The 19,935-nt window shown below is 42.2% G+C and overlaps 1 pseudogene; it reads right to left on the bottom strand.

Annotated features, from left to right (window-relative positions):
• Positions 1 to 18,891: 18,891 nt before the first annotated feature.
• Positions 18,892 to 19,043, bottom strand: LOC120360919 (U4 spliceosomal RNA; annotated as a pseudogene).
• Between the last annotated feature and the right edge of the window lie 892 nt (positions 19,044 to 19,935).

Genomic DNA, 19,935 nt, shown 5'->3' with positions numbered 1-19,935 from the left:
TCCTGTAGAGTCCTGCCTTCTCACTGTTGCCACTTGTCCCTGCTGCAGTGCCTACCTGGTTCCCTATCTCCTGTGTTTCCTATAAACTGGAAGTGAGGCCCCCCAAAGACCTACTGTGATCTACTCAGGCAATTTAGGTAAGAAGGCCACATAGGGGATAGATCATATCGGGAGCCACACATTGCCTGGTGGCCTCACTGGGGTAGATGTTAAAATAGCTCTTCAGGTAATATGACAATCTGCATCAGCCATTGCAATGTTGTGTTTTCCCCTGGGTGTTGGCAGGAAATCTGTGGGATGTGCGTCTGGAACCCTGAGAGTATCCAGCATCCCATCAACCTCCTTAGCATCCCTGGATGTGCCTTGCCTACATCAATTATTTCACTGGGAATGTTAAAGAGGATTTTCTTACTCTATCAATTCTGTTTATTAGCTGACCTTATTTTATTTTATTTCATCTGCTAAGCCTACTCAGTAACCATAAATACAAATTCTTCTGGAAAGGTGGCATAAGTGCTTCATTCTCCTAATTGTGAATTTTCAGAGGAAAGAGCTGGCTTAACGCTTAATTCCAACAGATACCAATTAGGGCAGATTGTTTTGCTCTCTTCTTTGAGAATTAATATGGGGTCATGGATTTCTAGAAACTGAACATGTTTTAGTCAGTGACAGTCATTATTTTTTCTAATGCCCTAATTAATCCAACTTTGGTAGGGGGTCCCCTGTTGCACTGGCTCCTGTTTCATTTCTCTTTACTTAGCAATAGTGATATCAGAGACATTTTGGGAGCAAATCTCAAGACTCTGCATTTATTGCAGTCAAATAGGATCCCTTGCCCAAGACTGTTCAGGTATCATTTTAGATCCGGGGCTGGTGTCCACCCTCCCTTGCCAATCCCCATCTCGCCCCCAAACCAATCCAGCTGCTAACATTTGCAAACTTGCTGAGCTATTTTAAGCAATCCCAAGAGAACCAGAAAATGCAATTCAAGTTGATTCACATTGTGCAAAACAGGTTCAAAGATATGATTTTCCCTCAGCATGGTGTGAACCGTGAGGTGTCTCTGAGGGCTGATTTGCCCCCACACATCACAGTGTATCAGTTAAGGTGACAGGGTCAAGGATGGGGTGCTCATCAATGGAATTAATCTTAATTTGTCACTTGAGAGTCATTCTGCAGTATCCCCAGAGAGTAACGGCTTAGACATGTGGCCAATTTGCAGAAGGCTTAGCTGGAGCTGGCAAAAGAGTCATGGATTCCCCCTTGGTCCTGAGAACTGCCCTACAGGGAGAAGTGTGGAATCACTGTGCTTCTGTGAGATAGTGATGAGCAAAGAAGCAGGAATAGCAAGGAAAATGGAGGGGATCTTCACCTGGGTATAAACCACCACTCTCTGCTGAGAATCTGCTGCCTTGTTTAGAGTGCCTGGCTAGACGCTGTCTGTAGGTCAGACACTGAGGGTGATGTCACATAATATTTTTTCGCAATCCTACAACAGCAGCACTGCTTTATCCCCAAGTATAAGGGAGGAAAGGAAGGCACACATGCCCAGTAACATGTCCAAGTCTCATGGCCAGAAGGGTGTGGAAGCCGAATCACTGGCTCTGCTTGTCCCAGACACCTGCTTTCAAGGCTGCCTGTTTGATTGACTCCTATACCATCCAGAGCTGATTTGGTTATCAAGAGGAATGGCAGGAAAGAGGAAAACGAGGCAGGAAGCACCCTTCACGCAAATTCACTTCTCCGAGTTGCTGCCCAAGGAAAACAGGATTTCTGTCAGTTAAGCACTGCGGCATTGTGCTGAAGGCCTTGCCTCACACCACTACTGGTGGCTCAGCTGCGTCACCTCCTGAGGGAGCTGTGACTCTCCCCATTCCCACTGACCCCTGCAGGGGATCGATGGGAAGCACTTCTTTTGCTGGATGGTTCAGGGCTTGTTTGCAGCCTGTTGAGAAATTTTAGTGTTCTTTTTTTCTTATTACAACTACATTATTAGTCCTGTAGTCCTGGTGTAAGCTGGGAGGAATTCCCCTGATTATAGGTCATAAAACAGCATTTTCCCTCTAACGGCTTGAATAGCTTTCATAAAAAGAGTTAGGAAGTTTGTTATTTCACTTGATATACCAAAATATGCCCATTAAATTCAGCAAATTGAGAGAAAAGATACCACACACATCAACCTGCAGTCTGCATTTACAACATCACAGTATTTGTATTCTAAAGTGTAGCCTGGAACACGTTTTCCATATTTGACTTTCCAGACCTGGTTATGCAGGGTCATTCAGTTTTTCTTTCTACTTTAGTATCAAAGCAATCTAAGATTTTAAAATTGAAGAAAATATGTTTTCAAGTATGTTTTGAAATATCATTAACAGTTCCCTTTGAAGACTAAATATGTTTTTTAAAATAAAAAGAGTGTGCATTTTACAGGACCCTAGCCACCCTGCAGAATTTATCCTGAGCTTTTTAAGGTTTTCACTATTTGGCCACTCATGTCACATTGAGAGACTGCATTAAGGAAAATCGAGTCCACAAGGGGAATGGTTTCAAAGGCAGGAATTTCCCAGGCCATGCCTCCATCCAGGTCCCCATCTGGGAAGGTGCAGTTCTTTGTCTGACTTTGCCGCGCCGGCTAGGTAAAAATTCCAGGTGTGCTTTTTTGTTCAAAAAGCTAAGGAAAAGCTCTGGGAGGAAGGGCCTCTGCTGAGGGCTTAGCAGCCAATCCGGTATCAGAGTCAAAGATCAATGACTCCAGCGGAAGTTTGAAAGAACTCCTGCCCTTGGACAAGAACATGAATGGAGTGGAAATAACTCTAAGGTTAAAAACCCACTGCTCTTTATCTACAGAGATTCCTCCCTTGGATCCCCTCCCACGGCAGCGTGGGAGCTCTCTGTCTCTCTCTTTCTCTCTCTCTGCCTAATAAATTGCTCTTTGCAAAACTCTTTGGGTCTACCGTATTTATTCAAATGGTAAGCTCACCACGCCTCCAGGGCCCCTCCCCCCATTCTTGGAGCAAGAGAGGCCAAGGACCTGCGCACGTCAGGGAAAACCTCGGATTGGAGAACTGGAAGCTTCTTTGGGAGGCCCCCGCAGCTCTGCTCCCCTCCCAGTTACATATTTGGCGAGCACAGGTAGGAAGCTGAGCCCCTGTGCCCTGTCCTGGTCACATCTTTTGTCTTTATCTCTCACACAAGGACATGCCGTTTTTCCAGGCACTGCTGTTGCCCGTGATCTGATGTTAGGCTCTGCAATGTTTTCAGATATGAGCAAGAGAAGAGCAGTGCTTGTGGCTCAAATAAATAAGAAGTCTGGGGCTTGGCGCAGCAGCTCAATGGTGTCAGGGCAGTCCTCTGAGTAATCGTCTAGGCTTTTTTCTCACAGCCACAGAGTAGTCACTGTGGCTCTAGCCATCACATCACCTTCAAGGCAGGAACATAGCTCAGATCTCTGCTCACCTCTGGGTGCTCTCCAGACTCTGTCAAGTGGTCTCACAGTGGGAAGGGCTAGGAGAAGGCAGCTGCACCATACAACTTTTGAAATATATGTATAATATTTCATCTACGTTTTTTACATACATATATATGCATATGTATGTAAAATATTTTGGAAACTCTTGAGTTTTAAAATAGAGAAGAAAAATCTTCTGTTATGGGTTGAATATTTACGTCCTCTCCAAATTCATATGTTGAAGCCCTAATCCCTCAACAAGATGACAGTTGGAGGCGGAGGTGGGGCCTTTGGGAGGTAATTCGGTCAAGAGGGTGGAGCCTCCATGATGGGATTAATTTGTGTTTTCATAAAAGAGACACCAGAGAGCTCTCTCACCTTCTTTCCATTATGAGGACAAAATAGGAAGGCAGCTGTTTGCCAGCCGGGAAGAGAGCTCTCAACAAGAACCAAATCAACCAGCACCTTGATCTTGGACTTCCCAGCCTGTAGACTGTGAGCAATTAAGTTGTTTAAGCCACCTAGCAGCCCAACCTGACTAAGACACTCTGCATATATGTCTCAGCGAACAGTGTGTCAAACTTTTTATTGATTTTTCCTAAATTCGAAACTTTAAGAATAATTTCTGCTCACATTTTAGGAAATTGGTAAAACTCATTTGATTATCAGTCATGCTTAAGAACAGACTTAGGCTCCATTTTTTTTTTTTTCTTAACATAAAGGCCATCTTGTCTCTAGAAAATGCAGTGTAAGGAGTGAGGTGAAATTGGTTTCTGTCAGGGCAGGGCTGCTGGACTTAGACCATAAAAGTATTGATATTCATTTAAGTTATTTCCAATTAGCTATGCATATATTCATTGATATAAAAGAAAAAACATTGCATGGATATATTTATACTAAGAATTATTCATTGTTTATCTGCAGTGAATTATAAGACTCTAAGTCACACACCTCCCTTTTATTACATTTTCTTGATTTTGTTCTCTTTGGCCATTTCTTGTTTTGCAGAGCTTGTTTAAAAAAATTCCCTGCAGTGACATCTCATTTTCCGTTTCCATTATAACATACCTTCTATGTTGGTCACATCTACTTTAGTCAATCTTTTGCCCACTGGCCATCATTAATGAGAACAACTGTGCAACATCAGCATTATGAGCCGGCACACTGGGTACACCCTGGCATAAAGTTAGCGACTCTGAAAACCGCCCTTGGGGTTTGATTTGTTGAGGTGCATAATATTACTTCTTTAGTCCAGCTTGCTTTTTCATTCTTCCAGATTCCATTGCATCTCTCATTCATCAACTTTTGAAGATGTGGTCCACCACCACCACCAAAAAGGGCAGTCAATTCTTATTTCCTTCAACAGTACACATGATGTTTCTGCTTGTTCCCAGGTGGGAAGAGTATCAGTGACACTCATGTAAAAGAAAATAATTCTTAAAGGGATAAAATCCATTTCAAAAATAGTCATGGTAAATGCCATAATAGTTATCCACTTTGAGCCAGAATTTCCTTTTCTGCTCATAATTAATGTTGTCCCTTTGAAGAACAGCCACGACACTTAAAGGGACAAATATTTCTTTAATGGTTTCTTTAATATATTCACAAGTTCCTTTAGGCAATAGAGTGCTTCAATAACACTGTTTGCTCTTCTCTCAATTTGCATAATCATATTGCTAAGGGGGTATTGAAAACTCTAAGCAAGAAATAAGTAGGCTTCACTTAGTAAATTATTTATAAAGGCAAGAAGAAATTTTAGTGTCTTTTCTTCAGAATTAAAGTATGGTTTCAGTGCTTCAAATAAACTGAGGAGTCTCTCAACTGAATTTGTTAAAGAGAGACAGCAGTTTTTGAATGTGAGTGAATTGAGCACTATGGAATGCCCAGAAAACTACCAAAGCCCTTTAATTGCTCAGTTCAAACAGTTTTAATGCTGAAATTAGAGAACAATTTCATGACAATTACTTTGATGTCAATAGAAAGAACATCAGCTGCTGTTTGAGCAGCATTATGCAGAATATGGGCAGGACAGCCAACCCTGCCACAAAATCATTCATTATTCCATTTTGAATAAACATTGTCCTCTGCACCTTTACACAAACATCCAGCAAAATGTGTATTCATATTATTTCCATGAAAAGCAGTGCTTTTTTTCGTTAACCACTAAGTCAATAAGAGAATCTCTGTGAAAATCTGCTAATATTGATGTCTCCTCTGAAAGATATCTTACTTGGGACAGCCCTAGAAGCAAGCGTTTTTCAGGAGAAACATATTGCATGAGCAAAGGGAATTAATGTTTCTGCACTGCGATTACTTGGTTTTGCCTCTGGGGCTGTGCTGTAAAAACGTGAGGTAGTTGGAGCTTTGATAATCTGTGTGATAGTAAATGGAGTGGTTACATATTTTAATATTGCAAGAGACTGGCATTTATAAATTGGCACTTGTAAATTTGCTTGCAGCGTCGGAATCAGAAAATACTTTTGGCAGGAGTATGTTAAGGCAGTCATTTGAGCTGAAAGACTGAAGGTGATATATAGTGTGGAAGTCATCACAACTTCTGCAATTATTTTACCTTCCTCATGTGAATTCCTGTAAAGCAAAAAAAAAAAAAAAAAAAAAAAAAGTTATTTTATCACTTTCTTTGGTACTAGTTGAGAAAAATCACACATCTCTTTTGTTTAGATGTCAGCCTGTGCTAGTTTATGGCTAACTTTCCACTCTTTCTATACTGAATGAACAATTGCATCCTGAACAAAGAATTTTGTGGGGGCCAAGGCCCTTGGTCCCCTGAAGGTTTACTGGAAATCACTGACAGGAGCAGATCGATTAATAGGAGGAAAATGTCAACAAAAAGGAGTCAAACTCTATAATATTTGAAAAGATTTATTCTCAGTCAAATGTGAAACGGTGACCCATGACATATCTTTAGGAGGTCCTGTGAACATGTGTGCAAGATGGTGAGGTGACAGCTTGGTTTTCTATGTTTTAGGGAGACATGACACATCAATCAATACCTGTAAGATATGCATTGATTCAATTAGTTTAGTCCAGAAAGGTGGGACAACTTGAAATGGCTGATGGAGTGTGGGGAAGGGAAAGGGGGCTGGGGGGACTTACAGGTCATGGGTGGATTCTATATTTTCTAGTTTATTTGCATAGAGGTGTTTATAGTATTCTCTGATGGTAGTTTGTATTTCTGTGGGATCAGTGGTGATATCCTCTTTATTATTTTTTATTGCGTCTAATTGATCCTTCTCTCTTTCTTCTTTATTAGCCCAGCTAGCAGTCTATTTTATTATTTTCAAAAAACTAGCTCCTAGATTCATTGACTTTTTTGAAGAGTTTTTTTGTGTCTCTACCTCCTTCATTTCTGCTCTCATCTTGGGTGTTTCTTGTCTCCTGACAGCTCTGAGGTTTGTTTGCTCTTGGTTCTTTAGTTCTTTTACTTGTGATGTTAGAATATCGATTTGAGATCTTTCTAGCTCTTCGATGGGAACATTTAGTGCTATAAATTTCCCTCTTAACACTACTTTAACTGCATCCCAGATACTCTGGTATGTTGTCTCTTTGTTTTCATTGGCTTCAAAGAACTTCTTGGTTTCTGCCTTAATTTTTTTATTATCCAGGAGTCATTCAGAAGCAGGTTGATCAATTTCCATGTAATTTGAGTGAGTTGCTTAATTTTGAGTTCTGACTTGATTGCTCTGTGGTCTTAGACACTGTTATAATTTCAGTTCTTTTGTATTTGCTGAGGAGTGTTTTACTTTCAATTATATGATCTATTTTAGAGTAAGTGCCATGTGGTGCCAAGAAGGACATATATTCTGTTGTTTGGGATAGAGAGTTCTGTAGATATCTATCAGGTCCACTTGATTCAGAGCTGAGTTCAAGTCCTGAGTATCTTTGTTCATTTTCTATCTAAGTGATCTGTTTAACATTGACAGTGAAGTGTTAAAGTCTCCCACTATTATTGTGTGGGAATCTAAGTCTCTTTGCAGGTGTCCAAGAACTTGTTTCATGAATCTGGATGCTCCTGTATTGGGTGCATACATATTTAGGATAGTTAGCTCTTCTTGTTGAATTGAATCCTTTGCCATTATGCCCTTCTTTGTCATTTTTGATCTTTGTTGATTTAAAGTCTGTTTCGTAAGAAACTAGGATTGCAACCCTTTTGTCTGCTTTCCATTCTTGGTAGACTTGCCTCAATTCCTCTATTTTGAGCCTATTTGTGTCTTTGCACATGAGATGGGTCTCTTGAAGTTAACACACTGATGGGTCTTGATCCTATCCAGCTTGCCATTCTGTGTTCTTTAATTGGACATTTAGCCCATTTACATTTAAGGTTAATATTTTTATGTGTGAATTTGATCCTGTCATCATCATGCTAGCTGGTTATTTTGCAGACTTGTTGATGTAGTTGTTTCTAGTGTCATTAGTCTGTGTACTCCAATGTGTTTTTGTAGTGGCTGGTAATGGTTCTTCCTTTCTATATTTAGTGCTTCCTTCAGGAGCTCTTGGAAGGCAGTCCTGATGGTGATGAATTCCCTCAGCATTTGCTTGTCTGAAAAGAATTTTATTTCTCCTTTGCTTATAAAGCTTAGTTTGGCCAGATATGAAATTCTAAATTGAAAGTTCTTTTTTTTAATGAATGTTGAATATTGGCCCACAATCTCTTCTTACTTGTAGGGTTTCTGCTGCTATCAGCAGAAAGAGCAGCAGAAGGTCCACTGTTAGTCTGACGGGCTTCCCTTTGCAGGTGACCAGGTCTTTCTCTCTGGCTACCCTTAACACTTTTTCTTTCATTTCCACCTTGGAGAATCTGATGATTATGTGTCTTGGGATTGGTATTCTCATGGAGTACCTGGGGTTCTCTGGGTTACTGGGGTTCTCTGGATTTCCTGAATTTGAATGTTTATCTTGCTAGGTTGGGAAAGTTCTCTTGGATGATGTCCTGAAATATGTTTTCCAGCTTGGTTCCATTCTCCTCATCTCTTTCAGGTACCCTAGTCAGTCATAGGTTTGGTTTTTTTACATAATCCCATAGTTCTCAGAGGTCTTGTTCATTCCTTTCTATTCTTTTTTCTCTAATCTTGTCTGCCTGACTTATTTCAGCAAGACAGTCTTTAAGCTCTAAAATTATTTTCTCCACTTGGTCTATTTGACTATTGATATTTGTGGTTGCGTTGTGAAGTTCTCATGTTGTGTTTTTCAGCTCTACAAGGTCATTTATGTTCCTCTCTAAACTGCTTATTCTGGTTAACAGCTACTGTGATGTTTTATCACGGTTCTTAGCTTCTTTGCATTGGGTTAGAACATGCTCCTTTAGCTCAGTGAAGTCTGTTATTATTCACCTCCTAAAGCCTTTTTCTGTCAGCTCATCCATCTCAGCCTCAGCCCAGTTCTGCGCCCTTGCTGGAGAGGTGCTGTGATCACTTGAAGGAGAAGAGGCACTCTGGGTTTTTGAGTTTTCAGATTTTTTTCATTGATTCTTTCTCATCTTCACAAGTCTGTCTGTCTTTGAGGCTGCTGATTTTTGAATGGAGTTTTTGTGGGGACTTTTTTGTGGATGATGCTGTTGTTTCTGTTTGTTTATTTTTCTTTTAACAGCCAGGCCCCTCTTCCGTAGGGCTGCTGCAGTTTTCTGTCACTAGTGGAGGCTGCAGAACAGCAAAGACGGCTGCCTGTTCCTTCCTCTAGGAGCTCCACCCCATAAGAGCCCTGACTTGATCCCAGTGAGAATGCTACTGTATAAGATGTCTGGTGATTTCTGTTGAGGGGGTCTCTCCCAGTCAGGAGGCACAGGATCAGGGACCCATTTGATGAAGCACTCTGGCTGCCCCTTTGTAGAGGGGGTGTGCTGTGCTGGGGGGAATCTCACCCATTGGAACTGCCCTTATTCCTCAGAGCTAGCAGGGGTAAATACTAAGTCTGCAGATCTGCAGAGACCATGGCCGCCCCTCCTGCCAGGGCCTTCATCTCAGGGAGATCAGAGTTCTGTCTGTAAACCCCTGGCTGGAGTTCCTGAAATCCCCATAGGGAGGCGCCGCCTGGTAAGGAGGGACGGGTCTGGGTCTGGCCCAAAGAAGCAGTCTGGCCACAATCTGCTACAGCCACTGTACTGCGCTGTGGGGAATTCCTCCCGGGTCCAAGCTGCCCAGGCTCCCCAGCACTGGCAGCAGAAAACAGCAGACTGGAGCTGCAGTGATGACAGTGGTCCTTCCCCCCAGGAACTTGGTAGTCTTAGGCAGTCTCCAGCTAAGTGGCCACTGAGAACCTGCACAGCTCTGTGCTTGGGACCCAAGGCTCTGGTGGCATAGGCTCATGAAGGGATCTCTTGATTAGCAGATTACACAGATCCACGGAAAAAGTGTGGTTTCCCAGGTGCGGTAGCACCATCACTCAATGCCTCCCTTTGCCTGGTTCAGCTCCCAGGTGGGTCGTTGCTCCACCCTGCTTTTCTTCGATCCCCATAGGTTGTGCCAACTGCCTAGTAAGTCCAAGTGAGTGAACCTGAATACCGTCGTTGCAGGTGCAGGATCCGCTCGCTGGTGGGAGCCTCCAACCACAGCTATTCCTAGTCAGCCTCCCTGACCTCCCTGACCTCCCTCACCTCTGTTTACTCATTCTTAAGATCTTGGTTTTAATGTTCATGCTGCTCAGTTGTGCCTGAATTCTAGCGGGAGGAGGGTATAATGAGGCACATCTAACACCCAGCTCTCATCATGTCCTGAACCAGTTTTTCGGGTTTACTTTGGAATGCTCTTGGCAGAGAGGGGGGTCACTTCAGTTGGTTGGGAGGCATAGAACTTTACTTTTGATTTACAAAAGGTGTACAATTTAATGCCTATACACGAATGTCTTCAGAATGAAGACCCAACGTCTCACTGAAGTACAGAAGCTTTATACACCATTTTAAGATGATAGAAAGAATAGAAGCTTGGATCCTGGCAAAACAGGTTATGGGAGTCGAAGAAGAGGAATTCTGTTGAGGTGCCATAAATGGTTATTAGGGAGAATGATTGAATAGAAATTAACTTGTAAATGGTTCTTTTTGGTATTTAAATGATCCTTGGGGACGGTCATGATCTTGAAAAAGGTCTCTTCAGGTATAGTTCCTTCTTGGTCTTTTCTGCACCAGTGAGATAACAGGGAGAGGAAGAGAAAGCAGTTGTTTTCCTTGGTGGCTGTGGATTTCAGGCAGATAAAGGAACTTCAGCTTCTTTGGGAGGGATGGTGGGGGCAGGAAGGGAGGTCAGTGAGACCTTGAGGCTTCTTCAGTACAGCATGTTAAAGTGCCGTATTTGGGGGTATCATTTTCTGAGCCCCAAGAGATTCCAAGTATTTTTTTTCTTCTGTTTAGCAAATGTTCACTATTCAAACTAGTTATCACAAAATCTGTACTTGTGTTTTGGCATTTTGGGAGTTCGATACACAAATAAAATATAGAATAAAAAAGACTAAACTTCATAACTTTACAGCTGCCTGGGCTCATCTGTTACAAGTCTGAACTCATAACTGATCATATACAGAACTTCGAACAGATGAAATGAAATGATCATGAACTAAAAAGAGGTTGAACTTGATATTGCATACAAAAATATGGGCACTTCCCATTTGCTTGGCAGGGAGAACTGTGTTTCTAGGGCTTGGGCTCCCAGATTGAAGCCAAGCTGACCTCACTTAGGATTTTGGGGAGTGTGGGACTTGGGCTGGGTAGACTGAAAAAAAAAAACAGCAGTTTTCAGGACTGGGATTTACTGGAAGCTTGGGGTATCACCACTTATTTCCTGTCAGAAGCCTGGCCTTGAGTAGGAAGCTGGTCTTCAGAGCACAGGATGGACCTGAACTTAACACTGATTGGTGATGGTGACTTGCTCATGACTTGGGCTTTGGCCAAACAACAGTCTTTTTCTTTCTGGAACACGAAAAATAAATACTTTTAATTCTCAGCCCTTCCTCATTTCCTCCCCTCCCCACCCCACCCCCCAAGGCCATCAGCTACAACCTCAGGCAAGGCTGAAAGGCTCGCTCAGACCTTGGTAACCGAGGTCTGGCTTTCTGTGAGTGGTGCCATTTTAGTGACGCAGGCCTCAATTACTGTGGCTGCAAATCAGCTTTAACTGCCAAATTTTTGTTAATTTATTGGAAAAAAGAAAGCTGAATACAGGACATTTAGGGCATCCTGACAAAGCAATACAGGATGCAGGGCCAAAGCATTAAATACAGGACATGCCCTGTATATACAAGATGCCAGGTTACCCTAATTTAGGAGTCGGTGGAGCTGAAGTGGGTCATAGCTTTTTTTTTTTTTTGCTTCTACTCACTATTTTAAGACAAATGGGAAGTTTAACAACAAGACAGACTTTCAGATCCCTGATTTCTATGTGAGCCATGTTGGAATGGCTCCAGACAGTGGACTAGACAGCGGGCCCTTGTCTGAACACGTTGAAAGGGGAGGAAAGGCTGCTGTGGTTGCAAAGCTCCACTAAATGTCTCTCTCTCCCAATTCCTTATGCCCAGGCCTCAGCCACACTCCCGTGGGCAGCATGGCAGGGGCCCTTCCCATGGAGAACGAGGCCAGCAGAGTTCCTCTGGGCATCTCTGCTGCTGGGAGTGCCAGCAGGGCACCTGGCAGCATGTAGTCACAGAACCCTTTGTGCAGTCGGTGATGGGCAGGTGTTTCCCATAGTTTCTATAAAAACAATTAGACTGTGAGAGTTTAGAGAAAGACTAGCTTCATGGCAAATATGTCAAATAAAAAGCCCTCACTTTCCCAGGAACACCTGTCACAGAGTGATGAGAAAAGCTATTCACTTGGGAATAGAAGCAAAAAAATACACAATGTGAGTGAGAATGAGATTAATGAGAGCTGTGGGAGCAAGCAGGGACCTTCTGGGAAATGTCAGGAAGGAAAGAAAACTGAGAAGAGAGAGGTGGGAGACACGTTCAGGGACAAGAAGGTGGAACATTACGAAGTGCAATTGCTCTTCTCAAATTAACATGTGGGCTTAATGCAAATCCAAATCTTTGAAAGTATGAGAGGTATTTCAAAGTGAATGAAACATTTGAGAAAATAACCTAAAGAAAAAGACAACGTATACACACAAGTCTATCAGAGATTCTGGAACCAAACAGAAGCAATCGAGTGCTATGGATACTGCTGTCGAGTTAAGATACACAAGCAAAAGTATAGACACTTACACCAGAGGAAAAGAATGAAACCACAGCCGTGTCTGAAACTTGTCAGAGTTAACTTTCTTAGAAAGGGAGAAGGGAAGGATTATTTAATAAATGTATTTGGAATTATTGGATTTCAATCTCTGGAGGAAGCATAATGGGATCTGTACCTTCTATCATACACTAAAATTAAAGTCAGCTAAATAAAAGAAATCCCTGGAAAAAAAAAGGTTTTAAAAACTAGCAGAAAATATAAAATTGTAGTATCATAGAAGACTAAAGTTTCTCAGCCTTGAAGCAATGGGAGGGATCACACAGTAAAAGTTAGTTTTAAACATAAGGATGTTAAATTATATGTCATTAAAAAAAAACACTGAATTCACAGTCATAGTGGCTCAAGCCTGTAATTCTAGCTACTTAAGAGGTTGAGGTGTGAGGATTGCTCAAACATTTTCCTATAGCAGTGAAGCCTGGAGTTAAGGGTGAATGATATACAAATATTTACCCCCAAATGTATTCATTTGACATATTTTGAGATGGCTGTCACAGAGCCAGCAATCAGAAGCAGCCCTGCAAAGCTGTCTTTTGAAGAGGAAACGTATATCTGTAGAGTATCTGCATGAAGCAGCTAGGTCTTCCCTTGTCCAGGTCTAGGAAAGACCAACTAAGACTTTGACACCTTACAGATCTGAAAGAAACGTACCATCTATTCTTCTAAGGCTGCAACTGGTGAGGTTCCTTCTACATTACAAGACCACTTTTGGTGGCCAGGCCTCCTCTTCTCTCTCTCCCATTACCTGTTTTGCCATCATAACCTGATTTATCACCATAACCTGTTTTTGCCTGTGCTCTGGACTCCCATTCTTTCTGCGTTTTTGTTTGTTTTTGTTTTTTGAGATGGAGTTTCGCTCTTGTTGCCCAGGCTGGAGTGCAATGGCACTATCTCGGCTCACTGTAACCTCCACTTCCCGGGTTCAAGCGATTCTCTTGCCTCAGTCTCCTGAGTAGCTGGGATTAAACATGTGCCACCACGGCCCAACTAATTTTGGATTTTTAGTAGACATGGGGTTTCTCCATGTAGGTCGGGCTAGTCTTGAACTCCTGACCTCAGGTGATCCACCTGCCTCGGCCTCCCAAAGTGCTGGGATTATAGGCATGCGCCACTGTGCCTAGCCTCCCATTCTTTCTGTAACATCAACATGATATATAAGCTTCTGCACCCCATTGGTGAGTTGAACAATCACTTTGTGCACACATTAACAAAATCTATATGCCTCTTCTCTAATTACTCTGCCTTTTATGAGTTTTCAGTGAACCCTCAGAGGGTAAAGGGGAGGTTTTTTCCTTGTTCCCTGTAAGGGTCAGGCAGGTTTGTTCAGAATATCTACCCAGGGAGTTTCCAGAAGTTGAGTTTCTGAGTTTCTTTGCCTATGTCAGGAATACAATAATCCCTACTTTTTTTAGACTTGTGGAGGAATTGAACACTAATGATATGTTAACCTAAAAGGAAGAATCTGAGGCAAACAATATACGGTTTAGAGAGCGTTAATCGAGAGTTTATTGGGGCCAAGCTTAAGGATTGTAACCCAAGAGCATAGATTCAAGTTACCCTGGATATACACTCCAATTAGCAGCACTTACAAGTGGATTTGTAAAGGCAAAAAAGGGGGTCAGGGAGTGGACTGATACAAAGTTATTTGCCAAGAATTCTCATTGGTTTACAGATATAATATCGATTAGTGGTTGCCTACACATTGCTATTCTACAAGATGTGGGTTATAGTGTCCAGCATGGCATTATTAGGTTAATTTATAGCTACTTGTGGCAATAGCAAGCAGTTCTAAGAGATGAATACATAGTTCAAGGGGGAAGTAGGGCATGATTGCTGTCTCATTTTATTGTTTCTCCGGGCCTGATAATTTAAAAGGACTCACATTTCTCATATAAAAGTAGTTTTCTTTTCTCATAATGAATATAGAGCGTCTGACATAGAGATGCTAAAAATAACTCTGATTATCACTACCACAAACATGACACCTGAAGCATCCACTGACATTTTTATGAGAAGAAACTAAGGATGTGAATAATAAAATTATCCTTTCCCATTTATCTTTTCATACAGTTTTTCCTTCTTATCTGTAAAAGAAAAGTATAAATAGTAAACAATCTTCTGTAAGCTGGTCCACTCTTTAAAGATTTCCTGACATACAATTAAAGCATCTTTGAGGATGGGTGGCTCAAATTTTTTAAAGAACAAAAAGAATGAAAAATCTTTGACATTTGTATTAAAACCTGTTGTGTTAGCCTGTTTCTGCATTGCTATAAAGGAATACCTAAGATTGGGCAATTTATAAAGAAAAGAGGTTTATCTGACTCACTGTGCTGCAGGCTGTACAAACATGGCACCAGCATCTGCTTGGCTTCTACCAAGGGCTCAGGGAGCTTAACAATTATGGCAGAAGGCTCAGGGGGCGCAGGCACATCACGTGGCAAGAGAAGGAGCAAGAGAGTGAGGGGAGAGGCACCACACTTTTAAACAACCAGATCGTGTGTAAACTAACTGAGGAAGAACTCACTCATCACTATGGGAAGGCTGCTAAACCATTCATGAGAAATCCACCTCTGAGATCTAATACCTCCTGCCACGTCCCACCTCTAACATTGGAAATCACATTTCAACATGAGATTTGGAGGAAAAAAGCATCCAAACCATATCACTAGGACGCATTTCAACTGCTATGTCCATTGTCCATTCACATGTGTCATTTCAGAAGCAAAGGGCAGAGGTCAGCAGAGTGATCAGACGGCTCACAGACTTACTGAGTGTCAAGTGTGCTCGGAATGAAGAGACTACCTAAACAGGCTTTGTGTGAGTAACAGGGCTGTTTATTTACTTGGTGCAAGTGGGCTGAGTCCGAAAAGAGAGTCAGCAGAGGGTGGTGGGATAGGAGCTGGTTTTATAGGTTTGGGGTAGGCAGTGAAAAGTTACAGCTCAGAGCAGTTTTTGCAAGCTGGGGTACAGGGTTGTCACAGGGCCTAATGTCATAAGGTTGGCTTATCATTTGAGGCAGGAACAATGGCAGAATGTCTCAAGGTCAGTTATTCAGGCATTGCAGGAGCCAACTATCCTTCTTGTGTGGTTTTCCTGTGACCTCAAACTTTCCGGCTCTGGGAGGCCATCTGGAAGTGTACGTGTGGATCACAGGGGTCACCATGGCTTGCCCATGGTGTAGTCCATGCAGTCAGTTCAAAGGACTTTACACTGAGGGCCCAGAAAGCCCCAGGGCAAGGACTGGTTGCTGTGGGTACAGACCCATCACCCTGACTTGAGGTCTTATCATCTGGTGGACCATGTAAGGGCAAGTACAAATTTAAAATAAGATGCAGAGTCTCCTGTAAAAGTGAGGGAAGAGACACCACTTCCCTCCCTTTCATTAGAGTATCTACTTAGAAAAACTTTCAGTAAGTTCTTTTGCTGCCACTTTGAAATGTAGATAAATCTGTTTAAAAGCTAAAAAGCCTCTTGCTGACTTTACAACTAAGAACCATAAATAAATCCTAAGCCCCTCAACCAACTGAATGGGCCCCCTTTTGGCCAAGGGGACCCCAGCAAAATCTGAAAAACTAAATTGCAGATCATGATGGGAACGGAACTTGGTAACACCTCATTATTCCCCCCTCCCTTTTGGAGTTTAGGCACGACTGATTAGCATTAAAGCTAAAATAGAGATCACAAAATAGAGATGACAAAACACACTCTTTGTGGTAATAACAAATTATAATTAAGGTCTAAGGCCACGCAAGGCAAGAGTTAAGTCATACTCTATACACAGTAAGAGTTTTAAAAATTAAATGAGTTTTAAAAATTAATCCAGTACAATGTGGCTTACTGTCCAAGCTCACTCTGGTATAACATCACATGACAGCAGACCTTGAAGGAAATAAAAATATTTTACCCCCAAATTTATTTGACATATTTTGAAATAACTCTGCAAAGCTGTCTTTTGTGGGAAAATTTGCATCTGTAGAGAATCTTTATAAATGCAGCCGGGCCTTATATTCACTGAGTCTGACACATTTAAGGTCTGAAAAGAGACACTGACTATCTATTTTCTTTGAAGACTACTGCCTATAAGGCTCTATCTACATAACAAGGGCCGTGGCCCCCCACAACTCTTATCTTAACACAAGCTTTCTTTTCTACCAACTTCAAGTCTTTAGACAAAGCTCAACCCTCTTAACCAATTGTCAGCTGAAGAATTCCTAAAACACATCTATGACTTGTAAGGCCCCAGCTGGAGATGTACACCTTCCATGTACTGACTGATGTCTTTGCCTGTAACTCCTGTTGCCCTAAAATGTATAAAATCAAGCTGTAATCCAACTGCCTCAGGCACACTTACACAGGACCTCTTGAGACAGCGATGTCCAGGTCATGAGCACTCATACTGACTCAGAATAAGCCTCTTTAAAATATTTTACAGTTTGGTTTTTATGTGAACACAGCCCAGGAATGTCCTTCTCAAAGACCTGGGAGTCTCTGTCTTTGTAATGTCAGCATCCAAGGGAGATAGCACCCCATCTCCCAGTTTCTGTGGGAGAGTAAGGGCCAAACATTGGTGGGCACTGGCTCCAAGTTGCAAATATATCTCCTGTCATGAAGGCAGGAGTTTTTTTGTTTGTTTTCTTTTTGTGTTTTTATAAAGCCAGCTAGCTAACTCAGATTACCCCTGCAATTACCAGGTAAATTTAGTATAAACTGTGTGTGACAAGTGATGCTGTCAAGTCCCTTTACTGGAGGACAATTCACAATTTATCAGAAGAACATAGATAGAGTGTGTTGTCTCTGCCTGTCTATAGAAGGGGACAAGCATTCTCTCTGTCTTCCCAATCTCTTGCTGGGTTGCATATGACGTACACCGTATTGTGGCATAATGCTTATTCAGTAATAAAACAGTTTTCTTTACTATCTATGTGGACATTGTAGGACTTTCTTCTTAGTTCAGCTAAAAGCTAGGTTCTTGTCACACAGCCATGAAAAATTAGGCTTGCAGACACCTTGATGGGTGAGAAAAATGAAATTTGTTGGGCAGAAAGCAGAAAAAAGGGAAACAGGGACTCTCAGCAAAGCGAGAGTCCACCCTGGAGCAGGAGAGGACAGGCTCTTCTCCCCTGCAAATGGCACAAACTTCCCAGGGCTCCACCTCAAAGTGTACTCCTCCCAGTGTGCCCGCCGGTTGGAGGTTCTTTGGTGACCCCTTTATACTTGGCTGTCTCAGAGAGGTTTTATGCTTTAGAAGATTTTGTTCTTAATTGTATTTCTCCCGAGTTATGAAGGGGTGCTGTGTGGGTCATGGTGTGCAGTAAGCACCAGAGTGGAGGGTTGCATGGTCATCAATGAAATGAGAATAACAGTGTTACCCCCAGTGTTAAAACAAGAATTTACTTAAATAGCATATGCAGATTCCAGAAGCTGGGCCTGTGCTCAGCATTTGTGTATTCCCAGTCCTGACTCTAGTACAGAATGAAGGAAGATGACCCAGTGGAATGAGGAGCTTGGTCATGTCCCTGGAGTGATGAAACATCTGGCTCAGGCTATGCTGACTCCAAAATGTGGAGGGATTTGATGACTTGGATCACTCCTGGGCCCCACCAGCACAGACTTGCCTGGATAGATTTTACCTTGTGCTTTTTCACTGATATGAGCCTCTCTGTGCCTAGCTGTGCTGACAGGGAAATGCAACAAAATATGAGCAAGGGAGATATTTTGGAGTTCTTTTCTAAGGAAGCCAAAAGAATTGCTGATTTTACAAGGAAACTTTGGTCTCTGAAGATTTTAATGCTAATTTTGCAGATTTGGAAATCTCAGTCATTTATGGAATATTTAAAGCAAAATCTCAAGTTCTGGGACTTATTGAATCACAAACTTCGAAGCCTCATGAACTCTGAGTGAAATCACTTTTGCAAAGATTATGGCAGTGAGAGAATAGCATGGCCGACTCCACCTTGCTTCTAGCCTCACAGGCCGGCTGTCATCGCTCATCCTAGGCATAGGCCAAGCTAATCATGGGAGGTACTGACTTTACAGTTTAATTTTGGAGCAAGGATGTTAATAGTGCTTCCCCAAAACTGATCCCCTTTCCTTGTGTGGGGGCCACAACCACCTTTGTAAGACTAGTAAAAGGCCACAACATCAGGATTATGGGAGGGACCTGAACTCTGCTAAAATGTAGGCATAGATTTTATAATTCCTTACTGCTCAGGGGTCACATGGACAGAGGTTATAAGATTTGTGACTTCCCCAATTTCTCCTATAGATAATGTCACTATTGTAAAACCTAAGATTGGTCTTTTCAATTAGCAATAATCGCGCCTCGGCTAAACCTCATTGGCTATGATACTGCCACTGCGCAAAGCTAAGATTGATCTTTTGAGATGTTTTTCAGACTCACCCCATCTGGACTCATGACTCATGCCTCAACTTGTCCTATAGCCCCCAACCAAGAGGCAGGCTCAGCACATGACCATTTTCCACACCCTATGATTGCATCCAAAACCAATCAGCAACACTTATTCCCTAGTCCCCTGCCCACTAAACTATCCTTGAAAAATTCTAACTTTCAAGTCGTCAAGGAGATTGATTTGAGAAATAACTCCATCTTCCACATGGCTCGCCTCAGGATAATGAAACTCTTTCCTACAACATCATGGTCACAGTGAATTGGTGTTGTCAGTGTTCTATATCTTGGTCATTCCAATTTAGCATTTAATCAAAGTGTTATTGAAATGCAGGGGTTTGATCTAGGTCTTATTGCTTGCTACACAGAAAGCCAATCACTGAGACAAAATGAGTATTACCAGGAAGGCTTTAGTTGGGTAATGCAGCCAAGGAGAACAGAAGATAAAGTCTTAAATTAGTCTCCCAGATAGACTAAAATCTGGGGGCTTATTTAGTGGAGAAGGCAGGAAAACAGGAATAGAAAAGGGTAAGGAAGTAATCATGACAAATGAGGGGCCTGGATGCAGTGATCTGGTGAGTTTCAGTCTCTTGCCTGACGACAAGTCTTTTGAGGAAGGAACTCAGATAAGACAAATGTAAGTTTTAAGTTTTAAGACCAGGGAGAGTCAATATTAGTTCTCTGGGAAAATTGGGCCAGTTTCAAAAGAAGTGTTGTTAAGGATCAAGGCACGTGTGCATTTCCCAGGTGCTTGTTCACTCCCAGGGCCAGCCTGCCAGGCTGCCTGGCACCCCTCAGGGAACAGTGGCTGTGCCCTGCACCCTGGAGCAAATATCAACTTACATCTCCCCC

Source organism: Saimiri boliviensis, chromosome 10 (genome assembly GCF_048565385.1).
Source record: "Saimiri boliviensis isolate mSaiBol1 chromosome 10, mSaiBol1.pri, whole genome shotgun sequence".
NCBI classification, from domain to species: domain Eukaryota; kingdom Metazoa; phylum Chordata; class Mammalia; order Primates; family Cebidae; genus Saimiri; species Saimiri boliviensis.
The sequence above is the reverse complement of the archived record's forward strand: the minus strand, read 5'-3'. Positions and strand labels throughout refer to the sequence as shown.